Below are 7,860 nucleotides of genomic sequence, written 5' to 3' on the forward strand. Positions count from 1 at the left end.
ATTATTTATATCTTGTGATTGCTATATCATCAATAATAGAATAAGCTGACATTAAATGACAAAATAAAACTGTTAGACATGCATTGTACCTAGGCACTGACACCATGCCCCGTGTTTCTGATTATCCATAATTTATAAAAAGAAAATCCAGGCACTCTATAAAAATGTATTGTTTTCCAAAACCATGACAGTTAATATTTTTGTTCAGAGTATACATAAAATAATGAAAAAATATTTAATGGAGCTTGTCCTGAAGAGCTTAGATAAGCTAGTGATCAAAAATCATAAAATCCAGGTATGAGAATCTGGGCCTGATGAGTCATTCCGGTTCTCAGTGGACTAAGCCCAAGTTGGCCACATCCTTAAGTCTGAAGACAGGAGAAGGGAGAATGATATTGAGGCAACCACTCTTCAAAAGCTTGTAATTAAAGTTGAAGTAGAATTATATCAACAGAATATCGAATTTGCAATGGATAAAAGCATCAGGTTCACGAGGGGTGTGGTAAATGTTCACTTTCCTGTGGGAAGCAACCCCCTAGAGCAACTGCAGTGTTCAAGGCCTAGTGTCCCTCGACCAGGAACTCAGGGCTATGCTTTATGAAGCTGATCCTGAGTTTGATGGGACACAAAATTATGTGTCTCCAGAGATGCCACATCTTCATCTTTTCCTACCTGCTACACCTACTTTTTAAGTTTTCAAATACCTTGAGAAAGACAACCACCTACACTTCACTCATTTAATTGGGTGTGATTTCCTTTCTTGAGTGGTCGTTCATCTTGTTTGATTGGTTCCAGTGAGAAAAAGAAGGAAGGCGTGGAGATGTCTTCACCAGAGACCCCAGCGCTCTTTCCTAGAGCCTGGCATATGATCTTTGTTGTTTCAAAACCAGATAGCAAAAAACCAGAGAGAGCTTGTAAGCCTTTACTCTGCCATCTACTACTTGTATAGCAAAGTACTGTTAATAATAGCTTAAATGCTTTAGTTGTCAGTCATTGCTCTTTCTTTGTAAATGTTACCCATTTCATAAATAAATCAAAACCTGCAGACCTTAGGTTTTCAGAAACTTGAATGCTTTTGTTAAAATTGTATGAAGCAAATTCACAAACACATGATTTATATTATCTCAGTGCACCACTGGAGATGATAGAATATACTATTTAAATTAACTTCTCTCCCAACAAATGAAATCAATTCTCTTCTTAGGTTACTTTTCATCTGCCTTTTGTCTTGTTGCAGGATCTTTTCTATTTCTCTCACTCATTCATCTATTGTGCCCTTTCCTTGATCTGATAGCATTAAACATATAATTAAGTCATAAAGGAGGGAACTGATGAGTATAGCAGATGGTAATTGCTTCCTACATTTGAATGAAATGATATGCATTGCTACAATTTACAGCTCTCGCCTCATATTTTATTCAGGAACCTTTTATCTCTTTTCCTGCAGAATTATTCTGCAATAAATTTAGACATCTTATCAATAGCTCGGTGATAGTAGCAGAAACAGAGAAAAACTGAACTTTGTGCATCTTAATGTTTAAAATAATTTTCTGCAATAATTGAATTATCTGGCAGTGAACATTCACATAGAGAACCTGAATATTATCTTCCCTTTTTTGGGGTCAAGCCTGTGATTAGAGGAAAAGAAAGACTCTTTAGATTGACAAATTATTGGCTGAAAAAGTTTGACACTAAACAAGAAGCTTCCGGATCTGCCTTTTTTTTTTTTTTTTTGAGAAAGTAAGAGAGGTGTATTTGCCCCTTTCCATGCCCTGCCAAGTACACAATGACAAGACAGTGAAGGTAAAACTGAGATCTCTAGGTCATTTTCACCTAGCTTTTCAAAAATTATGGGGAAATTCAGGAAGCTGAAGTCTTGCTCCATTTCTTGGAATTATGTCCCATGAGGTCCATATTACTTACTAAATGCTGAACATGTGGAAACTGCTCTTGGAAGTCATGTGTTGTCTCCTAGGACCTGAGGGTAATTTGCTACACTGCAGGGTCAGTGTAGTAAAAACAATAAAAGCCCTCCCTGACACGCTTACATTATTTGAGACCATTGTTAAAGACTGTGATTTTGAATCACTGCGGGTCTATAGGAGACAAGCAGTCCCTCTCAGTAATGCGTGTAATATTTCCCCTTATGACAGGATTATCTGACTCCTATGGGAGAGTTGTTATGGTTTTGGGAGGTATAAACACACACAAACACACACAAACACATGTGCATATTTTTTTTTTTATATTTTACAGTCTTTAATTAAGCACATAAAACTGTACTATTTAATATATTTCTCCATGAACTTTTTGTGAAATTCGGATCGCAGCGTATCATTTACAAACCTTTTGTCTTTCTTCTGATCATCCACACCTTTCGCACAGTTCTTGAAAACAACATCATCATCCCACCTTCTTTTCACTTTGACGTTGGCCTGAGGCTGGGATGGGCCAGTGAGATTAAGGAGAGGGTTTCCACTCAAAATGTTGTCCATACGTATTCTTTCTTCTTCAGCTTTCTGTTCTTGTTCCTTCCTGGCCTGCTTGCTCTTCAGCTCTTTCTCGTTTAATTTCTTCTAGTTCTGCAAGAAGAGCCGCAGTATCATCATCATCACCCTCCTCTTCAAAATCTTCATCTTCATCTTCCTCATCTGTTAGAGGATCATCTGCCTCAAGGTTGGCAGCAGGAGTCTGGTCTAACCGAGGCTTCTTTGACACTGACGAGGAGGTGGTATGTTCTCGTGTTGGACCATCTCTCTTTTGTTCTCTTGCAGCAGCTCGCTCTCTCTCTTCCAGCTCTCTCCTGAAGTCACGGTTGCGAACCTCTTCAGGGGCATCCTGAGTAGTTTGTCTCTATTTTATCTTTGTATGAGAAGGTAGGTCTCTCCTTGAATACTGCTTTGGGAGTTGGCTCAAATCACCTTCTCCTTTTCCTCTCCCACCTCTCGCAGGTTCAAAAGTTGGCCTAGCTGCTGTTGTCATCTTTTATGCTCCCAGAAACCTCTGCGCCCAGGGAAACACATGTGCATATTAAACACAGTCCTACTGCAGGTACCTTAGGTGCAAAGCTGCTGGCTTTTATTCGTCATTTGATGCATTTTTATATACATGGACAGATATTGATTGTGACAATTTCATTCAGAAGCATTACCATATGCCTTTACATCACTAGCAGGCAATGGAGCCCTTATGAGAGGAAAAGAAAGAAGTCTGATCACCTATTTCAGTTATTGGTAATAAAAGAAAGTCCCCGGCAGAATTGTGAAACATTTTTTTTCATGGTCTCTACTTCTTCCCTTGCTCACTCACCTCTCACTGGTCCAGAATCCCCACTCTCATTGGAGAAGTTTATCTTTTGCTCTTCCAGCAATAAACTAAGTTTGAATAATGTGTCAGAAGGTAACTCCTATCTATGGCATACACATATTTGTGTATATATGTTAGTAATAATTAATATTATTAATTATATTAACAATAATAATGAACATATTTTGTATTTCAAAAACTACTATTTTATGCATGGATTACATTAATTTATGCGAGAAACATTTACTGAGCACCTACTGTGTGCTCAACACGAAGTTAGGCTTTAGAGATACAAGTATAAATAAACAAAGGCATGGTTCCTGCTTTTCAGTTCAATCTAGACATCATGCAGAACAATAGAAGGCTGTATGGAAGCCCAGAGGAGAGACATCACGGTCATTCTAGGTGGGCATAATCGACCTCCCAGAGCTAGTGACTTTGAGTCAAACCTGGAAGGAGAAATAGAATTATTGAGGCAATTCCAGGCAGGAGTTCCTTCTGTAGAGAACTCAAGAGTAGGAGTGGGTTTGGTATGGATGGAACCAAGGGTGAAAGAGGAAAAGAAGCAAAGGATAAGGTCAGAGAAATAGACTGTGGTGGTGGTGGTCCTGAGCATGTTTTGGAGGTAAAATGTGTTTAGAGCAGAATTCTAAAAACCATTGCATGATATCTGTTCTTGCAGTGAAAGAGTAACAGACTGTAAAACTTATTTGATCTATCTATTAAGTTTCAAGCAATGTACAAGAATTTTTTTTAGTGTATGTCAATGACATTATTCACAAGGACTTTGCAGAGTAGATATTATTATCCCATTCAAACCGGAGAAAACTGAGGTTTCAGGAGGCCACATACCTTATTAAGTTCGTGAAGATATTATGTAACAAAACTAGTTCTAGGATTCAAATACTGGTGTTCAGATCTAAAAATCCACTTTTCTGGGAGGACTGGGTGGTGCAGTCGTTTAAGCATCTGCCTTCCAGTCAGGTCATGATCCCAGGGTCCTGGGATCGAGCCCCACATGGGGCTCCCTGCTCAGTGGCAGCCTGTTTTTCCCTCTGCTGCCGCTCCCCCTGCTTGTGCTCACTCACTCTCTCTCTCTGATAGATAAATAAATAAATAAAATCTTTAAAAAAAATCCACTTTTCTTTATTACTCTTTGCAGCCCGTCAGCATCCGCAGGCTCCATTTTCATAACCTTTAACTAGGGCCTATACTTGGTGAGCCCAGGTTACAATCAACTCAGTGTAATAAAGGAGAATTTGTCTTGCGTGTATTTTTGAATCTGAATTATCTTGAAATTTGGATTACTGATATTTTTTAAAAGATTTCATTTATTTATTTGTCAGAGAGAGAGAGGGAGAAAGAGCACATAAGCAGGGGGAGAGGCAGATGCTGAGGGAAGAGCCGACTCTTCACTGAGCAAGGAACCTGGTGTGGGGCTTGATCCCAGGACCCCAGGATCATGACCTGAGCTGAAGGCAGATGTATAACTGACTAGGCCACTCAGGTGTCCCTGGATTTATTAGCATTAAAAGGCTTACATTTCATGAAAGTATGACCTGGCTGTTCTTCTTTAGCAGAATGACTCAATAGGTAATGGAAGATATTCAGAGTATCATAGAAAATGAAAAAAAAAAAAACAACCTGAAATTTGACTCAACTGATATTTTCCTTTCTGTTAGTGCCCTCCCAATAATATTACTACTTTATTTACTTCTTATAATAGATCCTATTTTGTTTTAGCATGCCCAACATTTCATTTGTGGGGGGATAACTGCCATTATTCCCCGGCAAATAAAAAATGATTATTGGAAGAACCTTTTGTGGAAATATTTCAAAGTATAAATCTCTTTGTTCCAAGTTCAACATTACCTGAAAGAGAAAAAAAAAAAAAAAAGCTAAAGAAACAATAGTACGTCAGAATGGAGAAAGCATTATTTTGGCATAGAAACTGTGAGTACTGAAGACCCCAGCTTAGGTAGATCTGGAGATTTTATGTTTAAAGATAAAATATGAGGGGTCCTAATTAATCCCCCACTTAAAAATCCCTGGGTAAATTTCATTAATGAGAAAATATAACACAATTTATTCTGGAGTTTTGAAGATTTTAACTTTTAAAATTCACTCAAAAGCTTCCTTTGCCAGGAGAATTCTAAAATGTTTGTGAATTCTTTATCATACCAACTTATAGTACTAAAGATGGGGTGTAGATATAAGGGGATAAGTTTAAGATAAATTATTTTAATTTCTGACAGAACTAGCAAAAATATACAAAAGATAAAATTGCCTTTTCTTTTTTAATGCACTTCGATGTTTTAAATGATCAAAACCATGGCATTTCAAATGAGAGGAAAAAGCGAATTTCTAAAACTTCTGGCTATCTTTCTGATGAATGCAGAAGTTGGGAATCTCGGGGCAAAGTCTAGACTGTAGGTGGAAATTTGGGTGTTATCAGTGTATTGAACGCAGCCTGTAAATGGTGGTTGGAACCATGGGTGTAGGTGAGATTGTTTATGGAGCATTTGTAAAATGATAGGGAAACCAAATGAGAACCCTGAGGAACACTAACCTTTAATGGGAGGAGGAAGGGCAAGGAGGATGAGCCCAAAAACTGATGGAAGAGATAAATAGCTGGAGAGATGGATGAAGACTCAAGAAGGAATGGTCATGAGAACCCCAAAATGGAAAGCATCAGAAAGCGTGGATCAGGACACATTGCTATGGATTCTTGGTTAATTGCATGAGGCAATGAATAAGCCATCGGTGACCTTTGGAAATGCTGGCAGGTTTGTCAGAGAGAGAGAGTTTGCCCTTACTTTAACAACTAGCTTTTTATTCACTGCCCTAGGGGTCTTCACAAGCATCAGGTGTTATGATAAATATTTAATGTTCGAATGGAAAACAATTTCCTATTATACTATAAATTAAAGACATCTCTCAAATGATTGTATATCAATCCACCATGTAGACTGTTCAGTTAAATTTTTCCATCTTTGGATAATTTCTCCTAATTATTTATTGGATACTAATTCCCCACCCGAAATAATTTTAATACTATTTAAGTTATTGACTTCCAGAGTCACTAGCACTTAGTAACAAATGTCTAATTCATACCAAAGGTCAGCTCCACATCTGTTCCTGTTTCCTTTTCATCTACCCTTCAGAGCCTCCATATTCCCTCATTCAGCTGCTTGATGCAAGGACTGCAAACCTTTTTGTAGGATGGACAAACTTGACTATATAAACCCTCCAAAATGTTTCTTTCCCCTTAGTCTTTAATTGGGTTCATTTTCTTTCCTACCTTTTTTTCCTTTTTCTTCCCAACTGAATTCACATCATTCAGCCTTCCTTTTTATTTTCCTGTTCAGCCCAGACTTCTGGCTCTTTCTATCACTATTTCTCTGCCTATATCTCTTCCCTTTCCATGCTTGTTCTTATCTGTCTTGGTTCCCTATTATATATCCCTGCCCCTGTCAATTACCCCGGTAGTAACTGCTAGATATAAAAGTAACAAAAAAGAAATGAAAATGTATAAGTTTTGAATTTGTCAATCACCAAAGCAGGTAATACCAACTCTAGAACCCTGTGGGACAACACAAATTCTCTTTAGAATCTCTGTTGGCTTAAATGTCTACCATTTTTTTTTTTTATTAGACTTGCTGGTCATTAAATGCTAGCATTAAAAATAAATTTAACTCATTTATTTTTGTTATTTTACTATTTTAATTACTTCTATTGCAATAATATTTCCAATGGTTTTATATCAAATGTATAATATCTCAGCTACACCTTGGGCTGAAATTTCTTTAGAAATTAGCTATTCCATTTATAACATCATTTCTAAGGGAAAACGTGTGCTGAGTTCCTAACAACTGATGAGCAAATTAAATTTTGGAATACACCTGTTTGCTAGCAAGGAACTGCCTGTAATTAGGGAGGTAAATCTGTTGGGAAAAAATCAAATAGGTGAGCCAAAACGCAGAAGCTTGTGTTGTGATAAGAAAGCTAGTGCATATTTGTGTATTGCATTACTCTTTCAAAGTGCGTTCATACACATGTACCCTTCCGAGTGTCACAACAATCTCGTAAACTAAGCAGGGCAGCATGTTTTTATTATCCAAAATTTGCAGATGAGAAAAGTGACTCAAAAAGGTCAAATAACTCTCCCAAATTCAGGCAATACCAGGGTAGAGGGGACCAGATCTATTTCAGAGTCTTACCCAGAATGGCTGCCTTTTTTTTCTTTTTTTAATTGGGGTCTGTTTAAGATTTTTAACTGGAAACCAAAAGGTTCTGCTGCTGCTGAAGAAAATGTTTGAAAGCCATTGCACTCATTGAAAATATCCGGCACGATTTTCCAGAATGGGGGGTTTGAAGTCAGGCTGAGATATTACTCTCCAGCATTCATGCCGTAGAAGGACAACCTCTTTCCCTAATGCAATCATAGTTCTGAAATGCAAATGTGAACAAGTGAACACTGAACTCCTACTATGAGCCGAGAACTTTGCTAGACTTCATTTCATTTAACCCCTCTGAAAACCTCATGAAGTAGTA

The 7,860-nt window shown here is 37.7% G+C and overlaps 1 pseudogene; it reads right to left on the reverse strand.

Annotated features, from left to right (window-relative positions):
• Positions 1-2,282: 2,282 nt before the first annotated feature.
• Positions 2,283-3,009, reverse strand: LOC112810827 (spliceosome-associated protein CWC15 homolog pseudogene; annotated as a pseudogene).
• Between the last annotated feature and the right edge of the window lie 4,851 nt (positions 3,010-7,860).

The sequence above is a fragment of the Callorhinus ursinus genome, unplaced genomic scaffold, assembly GCF_003265705.2.
Source record: "Callorhinus ursinus isolate GAN/ISIS: 27379988/994484 unplaced genomic scaffold, GSC_fseal_2.0 scaffold2, whole genome shotgun sequence".
NCBI classification, from domain to species: Eukaryota; Metazoa; Chordata; class Mammalia; order Carnivora; family Otariidae; genus Callorhinus; species Callorhinus ursinus.